At 48.6% G+C, this 18,845-nt stretch overlaps 1 protein-coding gene across 2 annotated transcripts in view; it reads left to right on the forward strand.

The window, feature by feature from the left end:
• Positions 1-7,872: 7,872 nt before the first annotated feature.
• Positions 7,873-18,845, forward strand: part of NCOA1 (nuclear receptor coactivator 1) — a 111,857-nt gene continuing 100,884 nt past the window's right edge. The window contains exons 1-2 of one of the 2 annotated variants that reach the window (XM_071420041.1): positions 7,873-8,265; positions 13,194-13,294. The gene's annotated coding sequence lies outside the window, so the exon portion shown is untranslated. The remainder of the gene's footprint in view (positions 8,266-13,193; positions 13,295-18,845) is intronic. The other variant, XM_071420046.1, reaches the window with a different exon arrangement.

Here is an 18,845-nt window from a genome sequence, read left to right on the forward strand (position 1 = left end):
TCCCCTTTTTCTCCCATTACCTCCTCCCTTTTTTCCCCATTTTCCCTCTTTTTTTCCCCCTTTTTCCCCCTTTCCCCCCTTTTTTCCCATTCCCCCTTTTCTCCCCTTTTCCCTCCTTTTTTCCCATTTTTCCCCTTTTTTCCCCCTTTTCCCCCATTTTTCCCCTTTTTTCCCCCTTTTTTCCCCCTTTTTTCCCATTTTCCCCCTTTTTCCCCCCATTTTTCCCCTTTTTTCCCATTTTTCCCCCTTTTTCCCCCATTTTCCCCATTTTCCCTCTCGCATCCCCACCGTTGCTCTGCAGGGGGCAGCAGAGCCCATCCCGGCCAATCCCGAAAATTCCCCCGGGATTTTCCCTTCCCGAGCATTTCTCATGGATTTCTCCTGGATTTTTCATGGATTTATCCCGGATTTTTCCTGGATTTCTCCTGGATTTTTCATGGATTTATCCCAAATTTTTAATGGATTCTCCCGGATTTTTCCTGGATTTAGCCTGGATTTTTCATGGATTTATCCCAAACTTTTCATGGATTCTCCCAGATTTTTCCTGGATTTATCCCGGATTTATCCTGGATTTCTCGCAGATTTTTCATGGATTTATCCCGGATTTTTCCTGAATTTTTCATGGATTTATCCTGGATTTTTCATGGATTTATCCCGGATTTTTCCTGGATTTTTCATGGATTTATCCCGGATTTTTCATGGATTTATCCTGGATTTTTCATGGATTTATCCCAACATTTTCATGGATTTCTCCTGAATTTTCCATTAATTTCTCCACGACTTTTTAAAGATTTCTCCCAGATTTTTCCTGGATTTCTTCAGAATTTTTCATTGACTTAGCCCAGATTTTTCCTGGATTTCTCATGGGTTTATCCTGGATTTCTCATGGATTTCTCCCAGCTTTTTCATGGATTTTCCCCGGATTTATCCTGGATTTCTCGTCGATTTTTAATGGGTTTTTAATGCATTTATCCCAGATTTTTAATGCATTTTTCCTGAATTTATCCCAGATTTTTCATGGATTTTTCCCATATTTATCCTGGATTTCTCCTGAATTTTTCATGGATTTATCCTGGATTTTTCATGGATTTTTCCTGGATTTATCCCAGATTTTTCATGGATTTTTCATGGATTTTTCATGAATTTATCCCAGGTTTTTCATGGGTTTTTCATGGATTTTTCCTGTATTTATCCTGTATTTATCCTGGATTTCTCGCAGATTTTTCATGGATTTATCCCGGATTTATCCTGGATTTCTCACAGACTTTTCATGGATTTATCCTGGATTTTTCATGGATTTATCCTGAATTTTTCCTGGATTTATCCTGAATTTTCCATGAATTTCTCCCCAACTTTTAAAGAATTTCTCCCAGATTTATCCTGGATTTTTCATGGATTTATCTTGGATTTTTCATGGATTTATCCTGAATTTTTCCTGGATTTCTCCCCAACTTTTAAAGGATTCCTCCCAGATTTTTCCTGGATTTCTCCTGAATTTTCCATGACTTTCTCCCAAACTTTTAAAGGATTTCTCCCAGATTTTTCCTGGATTTATCCCGAATTTTTCATGAATTTCTCCCCAGCTTTTAAAGGATTTCTCCCAGATTTTTCATGGATTTCTCCTGGTTTTCTCCTGAATTTTTCATGGATTTAGCCCGGATTTATCCTGGATTTTTCATGGATTTTTCCCGGATTTATCCCGCATTTCTCACAGATTTTTCATGGATTTCTCCTGAATTTTTCATGGATTTTTCCTGGATTTTTCCTGGATTTTTCATGGATTTCTCCTGGATTTCTCCCGGATTTCTCCTGAATTTTCCATTAATTTCTCCCAAACGTTTAAAGGATTTCTCCCAAACTTTTCATGGATTTTTCATGAATTTATCCCAGATTTTTCATGGATTTTCCCTGGATTTATCCTGGATTTCTCGTAGATTTTTAATGGATTTTTCCTGAATTTATCCCGGATTTTTCATGGATTTTTCCCGTATTTATCCCGGAATTATCCTGGATTTCTCACAGATTTTTCATGGATTTATCCCGGATTTTTCATGGATTTCTCCCAAATTTTTCATGGATTTCTCCTGAGTTTCTCCTGGAGATTTCTCCCAGATTTCTCCTGGATTTATCCCGAATTTTCCATGAATTTCTCCCCGACTTTTAAAGGATTTCTCCCAGATTTTTCATGGATTTATCACAGATTTTTCATGGATTTTCCCCGGATTTATCCTGGATTTCTCGCAGATTTCTCATGGATTTCGCCTGGATTTTTCATGGATTTATCCCAAATTTTTAATCTACTTACCCTGGATTTTTCATGGATTTATCTCGAACTTTTCATGGATTTCTCCCGGATTTTTCCTGGATTTATCCCAGATTTATCCTGGATTTTTCATGGATTTATCCTGAATTTTTCATTGATTTTTCTTGGTTTTTTCACAAATTTTTCACAAATTTTTCATGGATTTCTCCCAAATTTTTCCTGGATTTCTCCTGAGTTTTTCCTGGAGATTCCTCCCAGATTTTTCCTGGCGTTCTCATAGATTTTTAATGGATTTTTCCTGGATTTATCCCATATTTTTCATGGATTTTTCATGGATTTATCCCATATTTTTCATGGATTTTTCATGGATTTTTCATGAATTTATCCCAGGTTTTTCATGGATTTTTCATGGATTTTTCATGAATTTATCCCAGGTTTTTCATGGATTTTTCATGGATTTTTCATGGATTTTTCCTGTATTTATCCTGGATTTCTCACAGATTTTCCATGAATTTCTCCCCGACTTTTAAAGGATTTCTCCCAGATTTTTCCTGGAGATTCCTCCCGGATTTTTCCCAGATTTTTCCTGGATTCCTCCCAGATTTTTCCTGGATTTCTCCCGGATTTCTCCCGTATTCCCCCCGTATTTCCCCGCAGTTTCGGTGCAGCCGTGTTCATCCAGGCCCGGTTTTTTCCTGGCGCGGCCGCGGGGGCTCAGGTGCGGCCGGGCTGGGATCCCCGGCTCTGCCCCCCCTGGGGGCTCCCAATCCCCTCCTGTTTGTCCGCTCCCATTCCCTGCGGGAATCTCGGGATCAACAACTCCCGGAAAACATCGGGAAAATCCTCCCAAAAATCGGGGACGGAGCCACGGGGCCGCGCTGAGGTGAGAGGGGGTTCGGGAATTATTGTTTGGGAATTGTTTGGGAATTATTGTTTGGGAATTATTGTTTGGGAATTATTGTTTGGGAATTATTGTTTGGGAATTGTTTGGGAAAAAATCCTGCCCCGGGAGGTGGGGGAGAGGTTTGGGATTCTTGGATCTGGGAGTGGCCAAGGAAAGGCTGGAAAATCCCGGAATTGTGGGGTGGGATTGAAGCTCCATGGATCCCATCCCAAACCATTCCGGGATTCTGGGATCCAGGATCCATCCTGAGGGGTTTTGATGGGATTTGGGGAGTCCCAAATTCCCAGGGAATTCCCAAAATTCCTTCCCGGAGAGGAGCTGGGATGGGGATGGATCCAACCCCAGGCTGGGAATGGAGGGAATTCCCTGGGAAAGGGGGAAATGGGATTTGGGAAGGAATTCCTGGGGTATCCCAAAAAACCCCAAATCCCCACCCAAAAAAATCCCCAAATCCCACAGAAAACGTCAAAACCTGAAAAAATTCCCAGAAAATTCCCCCCCAAAAAATCCCTTTAAATTTGGGAGGGATTTGGGCTGGAATTCCCAGAGAATCCCTGGGAAAGGCTGGAAAATCCCGGAATTGTGGGGTGGGAATGGGATGGGATTGAAGGTCCATGGATCCCATCCCAAACCATTCCGGGATTTTGGGATCCAGGATCCATCCTGAGGGGTTTTGATGGGATTTGGGAAGTCCCAAATTCCCAGGGAATTCCCAAAATTCCTTCCCGGAGAGGAGCTGGGATGGGGATGGATCCAACCCCAGGCTGGGGATGGAGGGAATTCCCTGGGAAAGGGGGAAATGGGATTTGGGAAGGGATTCCTGGGGTATCCCAAAAAAATCCCCAAATCCCCCCACCAAAAAAATCCCACAGAAAATGTCAAAACCTGAAAAGATTCCCAGAAAGTTCCCAAAAAAAATCCCTTTAAATTTGGGAGGGGTTTGGGCTGGAATTCCCAGAGAATCCCTGGGAAAGGCTGGAAAATCCCGGAATTGTGGGGTGGGATTGAAGCTCCATGGATCCCATCTGAAGAATTCCAGGATTTTGGGATCCAGGATCCATCCTGAGGGGTTTTTATGGGATTTGAGGAGTCCCAAATTCCCAGGGAATTCCCAAAATTCCTTCCCGGAGAGGAGCTGGGATGGGGATGGATCCAACCCCAGGCTGGGGATGGAGGGAATTCCCTGGGAAAAAGGGGGAAATGGGATTTGGGAAGGAATTCCTGGGGTATCCCAAAAAACCCCAAATCCCACAGAAAACGTCAAAACCTGAAAAAAAATTCCCAGAAAATTCCCCAAAAAAACCCCTTTAAATTTGGGAGGGAATTTGGGCTGGAATTCCCAGAGAATCCCTGGGAGTGTCCAAGGAAAGGCTGGAAAATCCCGGAATTGTGGGGTGGGATTGAAGCTCCATGGATCCCATCCCAAACTATTCCAGGATTTTGGGATCCAGGATCCATCCTGAGGGGTTTTGATGGGATTTGGGGATGGAAAAGAGAAGCAGAGTCCTGAATTCCAAAGGAATTCCCAAAATTCCTTCCCAGAGAGGAGCTGGGATGGGGATGGATCCAACCCCAGGCTGGGGATGGAGGGAATTCCCTGGGAAAAAGGGAAAAATGGGATTTGGGAAGGAATTCCCAGAGAATCCCCGGATCCCAAGGAAAGGCTGGGATAGGGCAGGGTCGGGGTTGGGGTTTCCGCTCCTTTCCCACCCAAACCATTCCCAAATCCCGGAGTTCAGGGGGCAACGCGGCCCTGGCTGGGACCCGGCTGGGGCGGGGACACCGAGGGGACACCGAGGGGACACCGGGGCTGGGGACACTGAGGGGACACCGGGAATGATCCTGGACTGAGGGCAATGAGGGGACACTGAGGGGACACCAAGGGGACACTGAGGGGACACTGAGGGGACACTGAGGGGACACTGAGGGGACACCGGGAATGATCCTGGACTGAGGGCATTGAGGGGACACTGAGGGGACACCGGGGCTGGGGACACCGAGGGGACACTGGGAATGATCCAGGACTGAGGGCATTGAGGGGACACCGAGGGGACACTGAGGGGACACCGGGAATGATCCGGGACTGAGGGCAATGAGGGGACACTGAGGGGACACTGAGGGGACACCAGGGCTGGGGACACTGAGGGGACACTGGGAATGATCCAGGACTGAGGGCATTGAGGGGACACCGAGGGGACACCGGGGCTGGGGACATCAAGGCTGAGGGCACTGAGGGACACCAGGAACGATCCGGGGTTGAGGGCACTGAGGGACACTTGAGGGACACTGAGGGGACACTTGAGGGGACACCAAAGGGACACCAAGGCTGAGGGCACCATGGTGACACCGGGGAGCTCCCAGGGCTGAGGGCACCGAGGGGACACCGAGGGGACACCGGGCTGAGGACAGCGAGGGAAATCATCCCAAAACACCGAGGGGAACGATCCAGGGCTGAGGGCAATGAGGGGACACTGAGGGGACACCAGGGCTGAGGGCAATGAGGGGACACTGAGGGGACACCAGGGCTGGGGACACTGAGGGCACACTGGGAACGATCAAGGACTGAGGGCAATGAGGGGCACTGGGAACAATCCAGGACTGAGGTCACTGAGGGACACTGAGGGGACACTGAGGGGACACTGAGGGGACACCAAGGCTGAGGGCACCATGGTGACACCGGGGAGCTCCCGGGGCTGAGGGCACGGCGGGGACACTGAGGGGACACCGGGCTGAGGACAGCGAGGGACACCGGGAACGATCCCGGGCTGAGGGCAATGAGGGAACACCGAGGGATGCCTGGGGCTGGGGACACCGAGGCTGAGGGCACCGAGGGACACCTGGGGCTGGGGGGGGACACCGAGGGGACACCTGGGGAGCTGCTGGAGCTGAGGGCACAGAGGTGACACTGAGAAGAATCCGGGGCTGAGGGCACCAAGGGACACCGGGGAGCTCCCGGGGCTGAGGGCACAGAGGTGACACCGAGAAGGACCCAGGGCTGAGGGCACTGAGGGACACCGAGAAGGACCCAGGGCTGAGGGCACTGAGGGGACACCGAGAAGGACCCAGGGCTGAGGGCACCGAGGGACACTGGGAACGATCCGGGGCTGAGGGCACTGAGGGGACACCGAGAAGGACCCAGGGCTGAGGGCACTGAGGGGACACCGAGAAGGACCCAGGGCTGAGGGCACTGAGGGGACACCGGGGAGCTCCCGGGGCTGAGGGCACAGTGGTGACACCGAGAAGGACCCAGGGCTGAGGGCACTGAGGGGACACCGGGGAGCTCCCGGGGCTGAGGGCACAGTGGTGACACCGAGAAGGTCCCGGGGCTGAGGGCACCGAGGGACACTGGGAACGATCCGGGGCTGAGGGCACTGAGGGGACAGCGGGGCTGAGGGCAGAGCGGTGGCACCGGGGACCTCCCGGGGCTGAGGGCGCGGCGGGGTCCCAGAGCCGAGAACACCAAGGGGACACCGGGGCTGGGGGCACCGAGGGACACCGGGGCTGAGGGCACAGCAATGACACCGAAAAGCTCCCGGAGCTGAGGGCACTGAGGGGACACCGGGGAGATCCGAGGGCTGAGAGCAGCGGTGGGACCGGGAAGGATCCAGGGCTGAGGGCACCGAGGGACACCTGGGGCTGGGGGGAACACTGAGGGGACACCGGGGAGCTCCCGGGGCCGAGGGCACCGAGAGGGCACCGGGGCTGAGGGCAGAGCGGTGGCACCGGGGACGATCCGGGGCTGAGGGCACGGCGGGGTCCCGGAGCTGAGGGCACCGAGGGGACACTGAAAGGCTCCCGGGGCTGAGGGCACCGCGATGGCACGGGGAGCTCCCGAGGCTGAGGGCACCAAAGGGACACCGGAGCTGAGGGCACCGAGGGGACACCGGGGAGCTCCCGAGGCTGAGGGCATTGAAGGGACACCGGGACTGAGGGCACAGCGGTGGCACCGAAAGGCTCCCGGAGCTGAGGGCACCGAGAGGGCACTGGGGCTGAGGGCACAGCGGTGGCACCGGGAATGATCCGGGGCTGAGGGCACCGAGGGGACACCGAAAAGCTCCCGTGGCTGAGGGCACCGAGAGGGCACCGGGGCTGAGGGCAGAGCGGTGGCACCGGCAGGGATCCGGGACCGAGGGCACCGAGGGGTCCCGGGGCTGAGTGAACAGCGATGGCACCGGGGAGCTCCCGAGGCTGAGGGCACGGCGGGGTCCCGGAGCTGAGGGCATGGTGGTGACACCGGGGACACCCGGGGCAGAGCGACGACACTGGGGAGCTCCCGGAGCTGAGGGCACAGCGGTGGCACCGGGAACGATCCGGGGCTCAGGGCACGGCGGGGTCCCGGAGCTCAGGGCACCGAGGGGACACCGGGGAGCTCCCGGGGCTGAGGGCACCGAGCGGGCACCGGCGCCGAGCGGTGCCACCGAAAAGCTCCCGGGACTGAGGACACCGAGCGGGCACCGGGGCTGAGGGCACAGCGGTGGCACCGGCAGGGATCGGGAACCGAGGGCACAGCGGTGGCACCGGCAGGGATCGGGAACCGAGGGCAGAGCGGCGGCACCGGGCAGCGATGCTCGGGCCCGGCCGTCAGCGGCCCCTCAGCGCCGGCCGCCCTCAGCCGCCAACATGGCGCCGCCTTCCCCTTCCCCTTCCCGTCCCCTTCCCCTTCCCGTCCCCGTCCCGGCCTCAGCAGCGGGGCCGCCCCGGGCCCGGAGCTCGGGGCCGCCGGCAGAAGATGGCGGCTCTGGGCTCGGAGGCCGCGGCTGGCGGAGGAGGAGGAGGAAGGGCAGGAGGAGGAGGAGGATCCATCCCCAGCGGAGCTCCGCCGCCACCGCCCCCTTCGTCCTCCATGCCCAGCTCCGCCCCGTCCCGCCGGGAGGAGGGAGGATCGCGGCGAGCCCGAGCCGGAGCCCCGCAGCCGCGCCGCGCCGCCCAGCCGAGGGGCCCCGGCCGGCCCGGGGGGAACCCCTGAGGGGAGCCGGGGCCGCCAGCACCGCCCGCCGCCCTCCCCCGGGCGGCTCCCGCAGGCCGCAGCCCCCGGGGCCCGGCCCGGCCGCGGGAGTCGCTGCGGCGCTGCCCGCGGCCTCGGCCCTGGCAGCGGCAGGTGAGTGCGAGCGAGCGAGCGAGCGAACGAGCGGGGCCCCGCGGGCGGAGCCGCGGCCGCGCCGCTTCCCCGCGGCTCCCCCGGCAGCTGTCACCGGGCTGGGCAGGGCAGCGAGGCGGCAGCGGCCCCGCTCCCAGCTCCTTCCCGGCCATGGCGGCCGCCGCCTCCCCCTCTCTTCTCTCTCTCTCTCTCCCTCTCCGTCTCCCTCTCCTTCGCTCCGTCCCCTCCCCTCGCTCCGTGCCCGCCCTCCGCCATCGCTCCCCCCTCAGGGACCCCGCGCTCCCTCCTCCCTCAGCCGCCCCCTCAGGGCTCGGCTCGGCGTGGGTTGAAAGTTGATTGCAAAAGTCCCACCGCGCTCCGGCCTCTTCACCTTCTCCTTCCTTCCTTCCTTCCTTCCTTGCTCTGCTCGAAATTCCCGACCTCATTCCCGGCTTTTTTTTTTTTTAAATTGATTTTTTTAAAATTTAATTTTTTTTTTTTTAATTCCCGCTTGGAAAATGGCACCGCCGCCCCCGGCAATGGGGACGGGCCCTGGGGTGGGGTTGGCTGCGGGTGGCAGCGCTTTGTGTGAGGGTGACATTCCCAAAATATCCCCAAATATCCTGAAATATCCCCAAATATCCACAAAATATCCCCAAATATCCGCAAAATATCCCCAAATAACCCCAAATCCTCAGGATCCCACAGCTCCAGGTGCCTCTGGAGCAGCATTCCCGAGCCAGGTGTGTCGGGAGCAGCTCCTTGCAGGGGGCTCTGGGCCCTCCATTTTCCAGAATTCCCAAATTTTTTATTTCTCTCTCCTAAATTTTCCAGAATTCCCCAATTTTTCCCATTCCCTGCAATAAATTGCCCAGAATTTCCACAATTTCCCCCATCCCTGCCCTAAATTTCCTGTAATTCCCCAATTTTTCCCTTTCTTTGCCCTCATTTTTTCCCTTTCACTGCCCTAATTTTTGTGTAATTCCCAAATTTTTTCTCTTTCCTACCCTAAATTTCTTGGAAATCCCATCAGTTTTTCTTTCCCTGCCCTAAATTTTCCGTAATTCCCAAATTTTTCCCTTTCCATGCCTGTAAATGTCATAATTTTTCCATAATTCCCAAATTTTTCCCTTTCTCTGCTCTCAATTCTCCAGAATTCCCAATTTTTTCCATTCTCTGCCCTCAATTTTCCAGAATTCCCAAAACTTTTCCCTTTCCTTGCCCTAATTTTCCTGTAATTCCCCAATTTTTCCTTTTCTCTGCCCCAAATTTTCCAGAATTCCCCAAAATTTTCCTTTTTTCTGCCCTAATTTTCCATAATTCCCAAAATTTTTCCCTTTCCCTGCCCTCATTTTCCAAATCCCAAAATTTCCCCCTTTCCCTGCCCTAAATTTCCTGAAATTTCCCAAATTTTTCCCTTTCCCTTCCTTAAATTTTCCACAATTCCCAAATTTTTTCCTTTTTTAAGCCCTCAATTTTCCATAATTCTCAATTTTCCCTTTTTTCTTCCCTAATTTTTCCAAAATTCCCAATTTTTCCCTTTTTTTCTTCCCTAAAGTTTCCAGAATTCCCAACTTTCTCCATTTCCCTTCCCTCAATTCTCCAGAATTCCAATTTTTTTCCTTTTTTTCTGCCCTTATTTTTCCATAATTCCAATTTTTCCCTTTTTCCCCCTTAAATTTTCCCTTTTCCCTTCCCTCAATATTCCATAATTCCCAAATTTTCCATAATTCCCAATTTTTCCCTTTCTCTGCCCTAATTTTTCTATAATTCCCAATTTTTTCCCTGGAAAATGGGGGAAATTCCAATATTTTCATGGAAAATGTGAGGAAATATTTGGATTTTGAATGAGAAATGGAGAAAAAATTTGAAATTTGGTGGAAAAATGGAGAAAATATTTGGATTTGGGATTTTGGGGGGAAAATTTGAGACAATTCTTGGATTTTTAGGGAAAAGTAGAGAAAATTCCTGGATTTTTACCTAAAATTTGAGAAAATATTTGGATTTTCGGGAAAAAAATGGAGGAAATTCCAGGATTTTCATAGGAAAATGGAGGAAAAAATGGATTTTTTGGAAAAACTGAGAAAAATCCCTGGATTTTCAGGAAAAATTGGAAGAAATCCAGGAATTTTCATGGAGAAATGGAGAAAATCGAAGAAATTTCTGGAATTCCTGGAGCTCTTTTCCCTGGGTTTTGAAATGCAGGGAATTTTTTATTCCTGGATTTTCTGAGGAAAGTTTGCCCAAATCTCCAGAAAATTGGGAGAAATTCCATGAAAAATCCAGGAAAATTCTGGGATAATGCCAGGAGAAATCCAGGGAAAAATCCAGGAGAAATCCATCAAAAACAGGAAGAAATACAGAAAAAATCCAGGATAAATCCATCAAAAACCTGGAAAAATACAGGAAAAATCCAGGATAAATCCATCAAAAACCTGGAAGAAATTCAGGAAAAATCCAGGAACAATATGGGAGAAATCCTTGGAGAATCCAGGAAAAATCTGGGATGAATGCATGAAAAATCCAAGAAATTCCATGAAAAATGTGAGAGAAATCCATGAAAAATCTGGGAGAAATTAGGGATAAATCCAGGAAAAATTCAGGAGAAATCCAGGAAAAATCTTGGAGAAGTCCATGAAAAATCCAGGAAAAATCTGGGAGAAATCCATGAAAAATCCAGGAAAAATCTGGGAGAAGTCCATGGAAGTTTTAGGATAAATCCATGAAAAATTCAGGAAAAATCTGTGAAAATTCTAGTGCAATTCCATGAAAACAATGTGAAAAATCCGGGATACATCCAGGAAAAATCCAGGAAAAATCTGGGAGAAGTCCATGAAAAATCCATAAAAAATTCAGGAAAAATCCAGGAAAAATCCAGGAAAAATCTGGGAGAAATTAGGGATAAATCCATGAAAAATTCAGGAGAAATCCAGGAAAAATCCACGAAAAATCTGGGAGAAGTCCATAAAAATTTTAGGATAAATCCATGAAAAATCCAGGAAAAATCCACGAAAAATCCATGAAAAAATATTGAAAAATCCAGGATAAATCCATGAAAAATTCAGGAAAAATCCATGAAAAATCCATGAAAAATTCAGGATAAATCCATGAAAAATCCAGAATAAATCTGTGATTTCCCCAGTTCCCAAAATCCCAGAAAAACTTGGGGAAAGAGCTCAGAATTCCCAAAAATTCCTGAATTTCCTGCTCCTTTCCCTCTCTCCTGGCTGGGTTTTATTGGAATTTCCTGAATTTTTCCCAGGGATTTTTAGTGCTGAAAATTCCCAATTTTTATTCCTCGAGTTTTCCTGGGATTTCCAGTAAAAATTTTCTGAAATTTCCCAAATTTTTCCAGGATTTCCTGGAGCTATTCCCAAATTTCCTTGAATTTTTCATGGAATATCCTGGATTTTTGCAGAATTTCCTGAATTTTCCCTGTAATTTTCTCAAATTTTCCAGGATTTCCTTAATTTTTCCCATAATTTCTTCAAATTTTCTGGGATTTTCTGGACCTTTTCTTGGATTTTCTCAAATTTCCCAGGATTTCTTGGATTTTTCCCAAATTTCCCCCCAATTTTTTCCTGGAATTTCTTCAAATTTTCTAGGATTTCCTGGATTTTCCCCATTTTTTACTCACAATTTTCTGGATTTCCTGGAGCTTTTCTGGAGTTTTTCCCAGATTTCCCAAATTTTTCCTGGAATTTTCTCAAATTTTCCTGGAATTTCCTGGATTTTCCCCAGAATTTTCTCAAAATTTTCCAGGATTTTATGGAGTTTTCCCCTGGAATTTCCTCAAATTTTCTGGGATTTTCTGGATTTTTCCTGGAATTTTCTCCAATTTTTTGGGATTTCCTGGAGCTTTTCCCAAAATTTTCTGAGATTTTCCTGGAATTTCCCAGATTTTTTCATTCTTTCCTAAATTTCCCAGCATTTCTGGGATTTCCAGGATTTTTTGGAATTTCTCAAAATTTCCCAGAATTTTCCAGGAATTTCCTCAAGTTTTTCTTGGAATTTCTTCAAATTTTCTGGAGTTTTCCTGGATTTTACCCAAATTCCCTCAAATTTTCCAGGATTTCCTGGAGCTTTTCCCAAAATTTCCTCAAATTTTTGGGGATTTCCTGGAATTTTCCCTGGAATTTCCTCAAATTTCCTGGAGATTTCCTGAAGCTTTTCCCAAAATTTCCCAGATTTTTCCTGGAACTTCCTCAAGTTTTTCCCAGAATTTCCTGAATTTTTCCCAGATTTCCTCAAATTTTCCAGGATTTCCTGAATTTCCCTGGAATTTCTTGGATTTCTCCCATAATTTCCTCAAATTTTCCAGGATTTCCTGGAGTTTTTCCCAAATTTCCTTGAATTTTTCCTTGAATTTCCCAGATTTTTCCTGGAGTTTTCCTGGAATTTCCTCAAATCTTCTGGGATTTCCTTGAGTTTTCCTGAATTTTTCCCAAATTTCCTCAAATTTTTGGGAATTTCCTGGAATTTCCCCAAAATTTCACAAATTTTTCCTGGAATTTTCTCAAGTTTTTCTTGGAGTTTCCCAAATTTTTCCCAGATTTTTGCCGTAATTTCCTCAAAACGTTCCCGGTTTTCTTGACGCCTTTTCTGGGATTTTTGGGAATTTTCTGGAATTTTTGGGATAATTCTGGGAAAACCTGAGGAAATTCCAGCCTGGGAAGGTCCCTTTAATCCCATCCCATCCATTTCCCAAGATAGAAAAACTTAAAAAAATAAAAAATTTTATTTTAAAAATAATTTTTTAAATTAATTAAAAATTAATTCATTAAATTTCCAGGATTTTTCCCACTATTCCATTCAAGATGAGCAAAAAATTCCTTTTCCCTTAGAATTTTTTGGGATTCAGACCAAACCATCCGCAGAAAAATCCAAAAATTCCATCAGAAATTCCTAAAAAAAAAATCCCCAAATAATCCAAAATTTTCCCTCTGCAGGATCTGGGAATCAAAATTCCCATGGAATTCCCAGGGTTTTAGGATTTTCCTGGAAAATCCCAGATTTCCCATGAGCCATCCCTCACCTCCACAATTCCCAGGTAAGTTTGAAGCTTTTTCCTGGAATTCTGGGGGTTTTTTGGGATAAAATATTTGGGAATTGTTGACAGCAAAAAATCCTTGGATTTTTCCCCGATTTTTGGGGAATTTTCCAAGGATTTTTGGGGATTTTTCAAGGATTTCTTGGGATTTGCCAAGGATTTTTTTGGGGCATTTTCCAAGGAGTTTTGGGCGCTTTCAAAGGTTTTTTTTTTGGGTTTTCCAAAGATTTTGGGATTTCCCAAGGATTTTGTTTCATTTTTTTATATTTTAAATTTTATTCTATTTTATTGTTATATAATTTAATTCCATTTCATTTCACTCAGTATGTTATTAAATTTATATTTTAAATTTTTCTTTTTATTTCTTTTTAATTATTTTTCTATTTTTACGTATTTTCCATTTGTTTTTATTCTATATTTTATTTTATTTAATACTCTATTTTATTTCATACTTTATTTTGTGTTACTTTAAATTTTATTCTATTCCATCTTATTTTATTTTATTGTATTTTGCTTCCATTTGGTTCCGTTCCGTTGGGTTTGGTTCCGTTGGGTTCCCTTGGGTTGGGTTGGGTTCTGTTGGGTTTGGTTCTGTTGGGTTCTGTTGGGTTTGGGTCCCTTGGGTTCTCTTGGGTTGGGTTTGGTTCCATTTGGTTCTGTTGGGTTGGATTTTGTTGGGTTCTGTTGGGTTTGGGTCCCTTGGGTTCTCTTGGGTTGGGTTTGGTTCCATTTGGTTCTGTTGGGTTGGATTTTGTTGGATTCCACTGGGTTTGGGTCCCTTGGGTTCTCTTGGGTTGGCTTGGGTTTTGTTGTGTTCACGTTGGGTTTGATTCCACTGGGTTTGGTTGGGTTCCCTTGGGTTGGGTTTGGTTCCCTTGGGTTGGGTTGGGTTGGGTTTGGTTCCCTTGGGTTGGGTTTGGTTCCGTTGCGCTCCATTGGGTTGGGTTTGGTTCCCTTGGGTTGGGTTTGGTTCCATTGCGTTCCCTTGGGTTGGGTTTGGTTCCCTTGGGTTGGGTTTGGTTCCGTTGTGTTCCCTTGGGGTTGGTTCCACTGGGTTGGCTTGGGTTGGATTTGGTTCCATTGGGTTGGGTTTGGTTTCATCACATTGTGTTGGGTGGGGTTGGGTTTGGTTCTGTTGGCTTCCATTGGGTTCCGTTGGGTTGGGTTCCATTGGGTTCCTTTGTGTTCTGTGGGTTGGGTTCTGCTGGGTTGGGTTTGGTTCCATTGGGTTGGGTTCCATTGGGTTCCATTGGGTTGGGTTCCATTGGGTTGGGTTCCGTTGGGTTCCATTGGGTTGGGTTGGGTTCTGTTGGGTTCAGTTGAGTTGGGTTCCCTTGGGTTCCCTTGGGTTGGGTTGGATTGGGTTGGATTCCGCTGGGTTTGGTTCCGTTGTGTTCAGTTGAGTTTGGTTCCCTTGGGTTGGGTTTGGTTCCCTTGGGTTGGGTTTGGTTCCGTTGCATTCTGTTGGGTTTGGTTCCATTGGGTTGCTTGGGTTTTGTTGCTTGGGTTTGGTTCCACTGGGTTCTGTTGGGTTTGGTTCCGTTGCGTTCCGTTGGGTTGGGTTTGATTCTGTTGAGTTCAATTGGGTTGGGTTTGGGCATCACTTCTGTTGATGTTGGGTTTGGTTTTGTCACATTGGGTTGGGTGGGGTTGGCTTTGGTTCCATTGCGTTCCGTTGGGTTGGGTTTGATTCTGTTGGGTTGGGTTTGATTCTGTTGGGTTGGGTTTGATTCTGTTGGGTTCAGTTGAGTTGGGTTTGGTTTCATCACATTGTGTTGGGTGGGGTTGGGTTTGGTTCCATTGGCTTCCATTGGGTTCCATTGGGTTGGGTTCCATTGGGTTCCTTTGTGTTCCATGGGTTGGGTTCCATTGGGTTGGGTTGGGTTTTGTTGGATTCTGTAGGGTTTGATTCCACTGGGTTTGGTTCTGTTGGGTTCGGTTGGGTTTGGTTCCCTTGGGTTCCCTTGGGTTGGGTATGGTTCCCTTGGGTTGGGTTTGGTTCCCTTGGGTTGGGTTTGGTTCCCTTGGGTTCCATTGGGTTTGGTTCCTTTGGGTTGGCTTGGGTTGGGTTTGGTTCCCTTGGGTTGGGTTTGGTTCCATTGCGCTCCATTGGGTTTGGTTCCGTTGGGTTGGGTTTGGTTCCGTTGGGTTGGGTTTGGTTCCGTTGGGTTGGGTTTGGTTCCGTTGTGTTCCGTTGGGTTTAGGTTCCATTGGGTTGGGTTTTATTGCCTTGGGTTCCTTTGGGTTGGGTTTGGTTCCATTGGGTTCCGTTTAGGTTTGGTTCCTTTGGGTTGGGTTGGGTTCCCTTGGGTTCCCTTGGGTTGGGTTTGGTTCCCTTGGGTTGGGTTTGGTTCCCTTGGGTTCCATTGGGTTGCTTGGGTTTTGTTGGTTGGGATTGGTTCCACTGGGTTCTGTTGGGTTTGGTTCCGTTGCGTTCCGTTGGGTTGGGTTTGATTCTCTTGGGTTCAGTTGAGTTGGGTTTGGTTTCATCACATTGTGTTGGGTGGGGTTGGCTTTGGTTCCATTGGCTTCCATTGGCTTCCGTTGGGTTGGGTTCCATTGGGTTCCTTTGTGTTCCATGGGTTGGGTTTTGTTGGGTTCCTTTGGGTTTGGTTCCACTGGGTTTGGTTCTGTCGGGTTCGGTTGGGTTTGGTTCCATTGGGTTCCATTGGGTTGGCTTGGGTTTTGTTGGGTTCACGTTGGGTTGGGTTCCCTTGGGTTGGGTTGGGTTCCCTTGGGTTGGGTTTGGTTCCATTGGGTTGGCTTGGGTTGGGTTTGGTTCCGTTGCGTTCCATTGGGTTTAGTTCCATTGGGCTGGGTTTGATTCCGTTGCGTTCCATTGGGTTTGGTTCCATTGGGCTGGGTTTGGTTCCGTTGCGTTCCATTGGGTTGGGTTTGTTTCTGTTGGGTTCAGTTGGGATGGGTTTGGTTTCATCGCATGGGGTTGGGTGGGGTTGGGTTGGGTTTGGTTCCCTTGGCTTCCATTGGCTTCCGTTGGCTTGGGTTCCATTGGGTTCCTTTGTGTTCCATGGGTTGGGTTCCATTGGGTTGGGTTGGGTTCTGTTGGGTTGGGTTCCATTGGGTTGGGTTGGGTTGGATTCTGTTGGGTTTGGGTCCCTTGGGTTCCCTTGGGTTGGGTTTTGTTGGATTCTGCTGGGTTTGATTCCACTGGGTTTGGTTCTGTCGGGTTCAGTTGGGATTGGTTCCCTTGGGTTCCCTTGAGTTGGGTTTGGGTCTCTTGGGTTCCGTTGGGTTGGGTTTTGTTGGGTTCTGTTGGGTTCGATTCCACTGGGTTGGGTTGGATTCGGTTGGGTTTGGTTGGATTTGGTTCCATTGGGTTCCATTGGGTTGGCTTGGGTTTTGTTGGGTTCATGTTGGGTTTGGTTCCACTGGGTTCGGTTGGGTTCCATTGGGTTCCATTGGGTTGCCTTCGGTTTTGTTGGTTGGGTTTGGTTCCCTTGGGTTGGCTTGGGTTGGGTTTGGTTCCGTTGCATTCCATTGGGTTTGGTTCCATTGGGCTGGGTTTGGTTCCGTTGCGTTCTGTTGGGTTTGGTTCCTTTGGGTTGGGTTTGGTTCCCTTGGGTTCCCTTGGGTTGGGTTTGGTTCCGTTGCGTTCTGTTGGGTTTGGTTCCATTGGGTTCATTGGGTTGGCTTGGGTTTTGTTGGTTGGCTTTGGTTCCGTTGCGTTCCATTGGGTTGGGTTTGATTCTGTTGGGTTCAGTTGGGATGGGTTTAGGTTTCATCACATTGCGTTGGGTGGGGTTGGGTTGGGTTTGGTTCCGTTGGCTTCCATTGGGTTCCTTTGTGTTCCGTTGGGTTGGGTTCCATTGGGTTGGGTTGGGTTCCATTGGGTTGGGTTCCGTTGGGTTTGATTCCACTGCATTTGGTTCAGTTGGGTTTGGTTCCATTGGGTTCCATTGGGTTGGATTGGGTTGGGTTTTGTTGGATTCTGCTGGGTTTGATTCCACTGGGTTGGGTTCTGTTGGGTTCAGTTGGGTTTGGTTCCCTTGGGTTGGGTTTGGTTCTGTTGCGTTCCGTTGGGTTTGGTTCCATTGGGTTGGCTTTGGTTCCCTTGGGTTCCCTTGGGTTGGCTTTGCTTCCCTTGGGTTGGGTTTGGTTCCGTTGCGTTCCGTTGGGTTTGGTTCCATTGGGTTGGCTTGGGTTTTGTTGGTTGGGTTTGGTTCCGTTGCGTTCCGTTGGGTTGGGTTTGATTCTGTTGGGTTGGGTTTGATTCTGTTGGGTTGGGTTTGATTCTGTTGGGTTGGGTTTGATTCTGTTGGGTTCAGTTGGGTTGGGTTTGGTTTCATCGCATTGGATTGTGTTGGGTGGGGTTGGGTTTGGTTCCATTGGCTTCCATTGGCTTCCGTTGGCTTTGGTTCCATTGGGTTCCATTGAGTTGGGTTCCATTGGGTTCCATTGTGTTCCTTGGGTTGGATTGGGTTGGGTTCCGTTGGGTTTGGTTCGGGTTCCATTTGGTTCCTTTGGGTTCCTTTGGGTTCGGTTGGGTTCGGTTGGGTTGAGGTTCCATTTGGTTCCTTTGGGTTCCATTTGGTTCCTTTGGGTTCCATTTGGTTGGGTTGGGTTCCGTTGGGTTGGGTTCCGTTGGGTTCCGTTGGGTTTGGTTTGGTTCCCTTGGGTTCCATTGGGTTCCATTGTGTTCCTTGGGTTGGGTTCTGTTGGTTTGGGTTGGGTTCCGTTGGGTTCCGTTGGGTTTGGTTCGGGTTCCATTTGGTTCCTTTGAGTTCCTTTGGGTTCGGTTGGGTTCGGTTGGGTTGAGGTTCCATTTGGTTCCTTTGGGTTCCATTTGGTTCCTTTGGGTTCTGTTGGGTTGGGTTCCGTTGGGTTGGGTTCTGTTGGGTTCAGTTGGGTTGGGTTTGGTTCCCTTGGGTTCCATTGGGTTGGCTTGGGTTGCTTTGTGTTCCATTGGGCTGGGTTCCGTTGGGCTGGGTTCCATTGGGTTCCTTTGTGTTCCTTGGGTTGGGTTCTGTAGGATTCCGTTGGGTTTGTTTTGGTTGGATTATCTTTATTCCATTGCGTTGCGCCGAGTTAGGTTCGGTTCCATTGGGTTGGGTTCTGTTGGGTTGGGTTCCGTTGGGTTTGGTTGGGTTTTTTTCAGTTGGGTTCTGTTGGGTTGGGTTGGGTTTGGCTCTGTTGGGTTCTGTCACCTTGGGTTCTCTTAGGTTCCGTTGGGTTCTGTTGGGTTGGGTTGGATTCTCTTTATTCCGTTGCATTGCGCTGAGTTAGGTTCAGTTCCATTGGGTTGGGTTCCGTTGGGTTGGGTTGGATTCTCTTTATTCCATTACATTGCGCTGAGTTAGGTTTGGTTCCATTGGGTTGGGTTCTGTTGGGTTCTGTTGGGTTTGGTTCTGTTGGGTTGGGTTGGATTCTCTTTATTCCATTGCGTTGCGCTGAGCTAGGTTTGGTTCCATTGGGTTGGGTTCTGTTGGGTTTGGTTCCGTTTGGTTTGGTTGGGTTTTTTCAGTTGGGTTCTGTTCGGTTCTGTTGGGTTGGGTTTGGCTCTGTTGGGTTCTGTCACCTTGGGTTCTCTTAG

The sequence above is a fragment of the Agelaius tricolor genome, unplaced genomic scaffold (genome assembly GCF_023055355.1).
Source record: "Agelaius tricolor isolate 1412-34295 unplaced genomic scaffold, bAgeTri1.0.p SCAF_122, whole genome shotgun sequence".
NCBI classification, from domain to species: Eukaryota; Metazoa; Chordata; class Aves; order Passeriformes; family Icteridae; genus Agelaius; species Agelaius tricolor.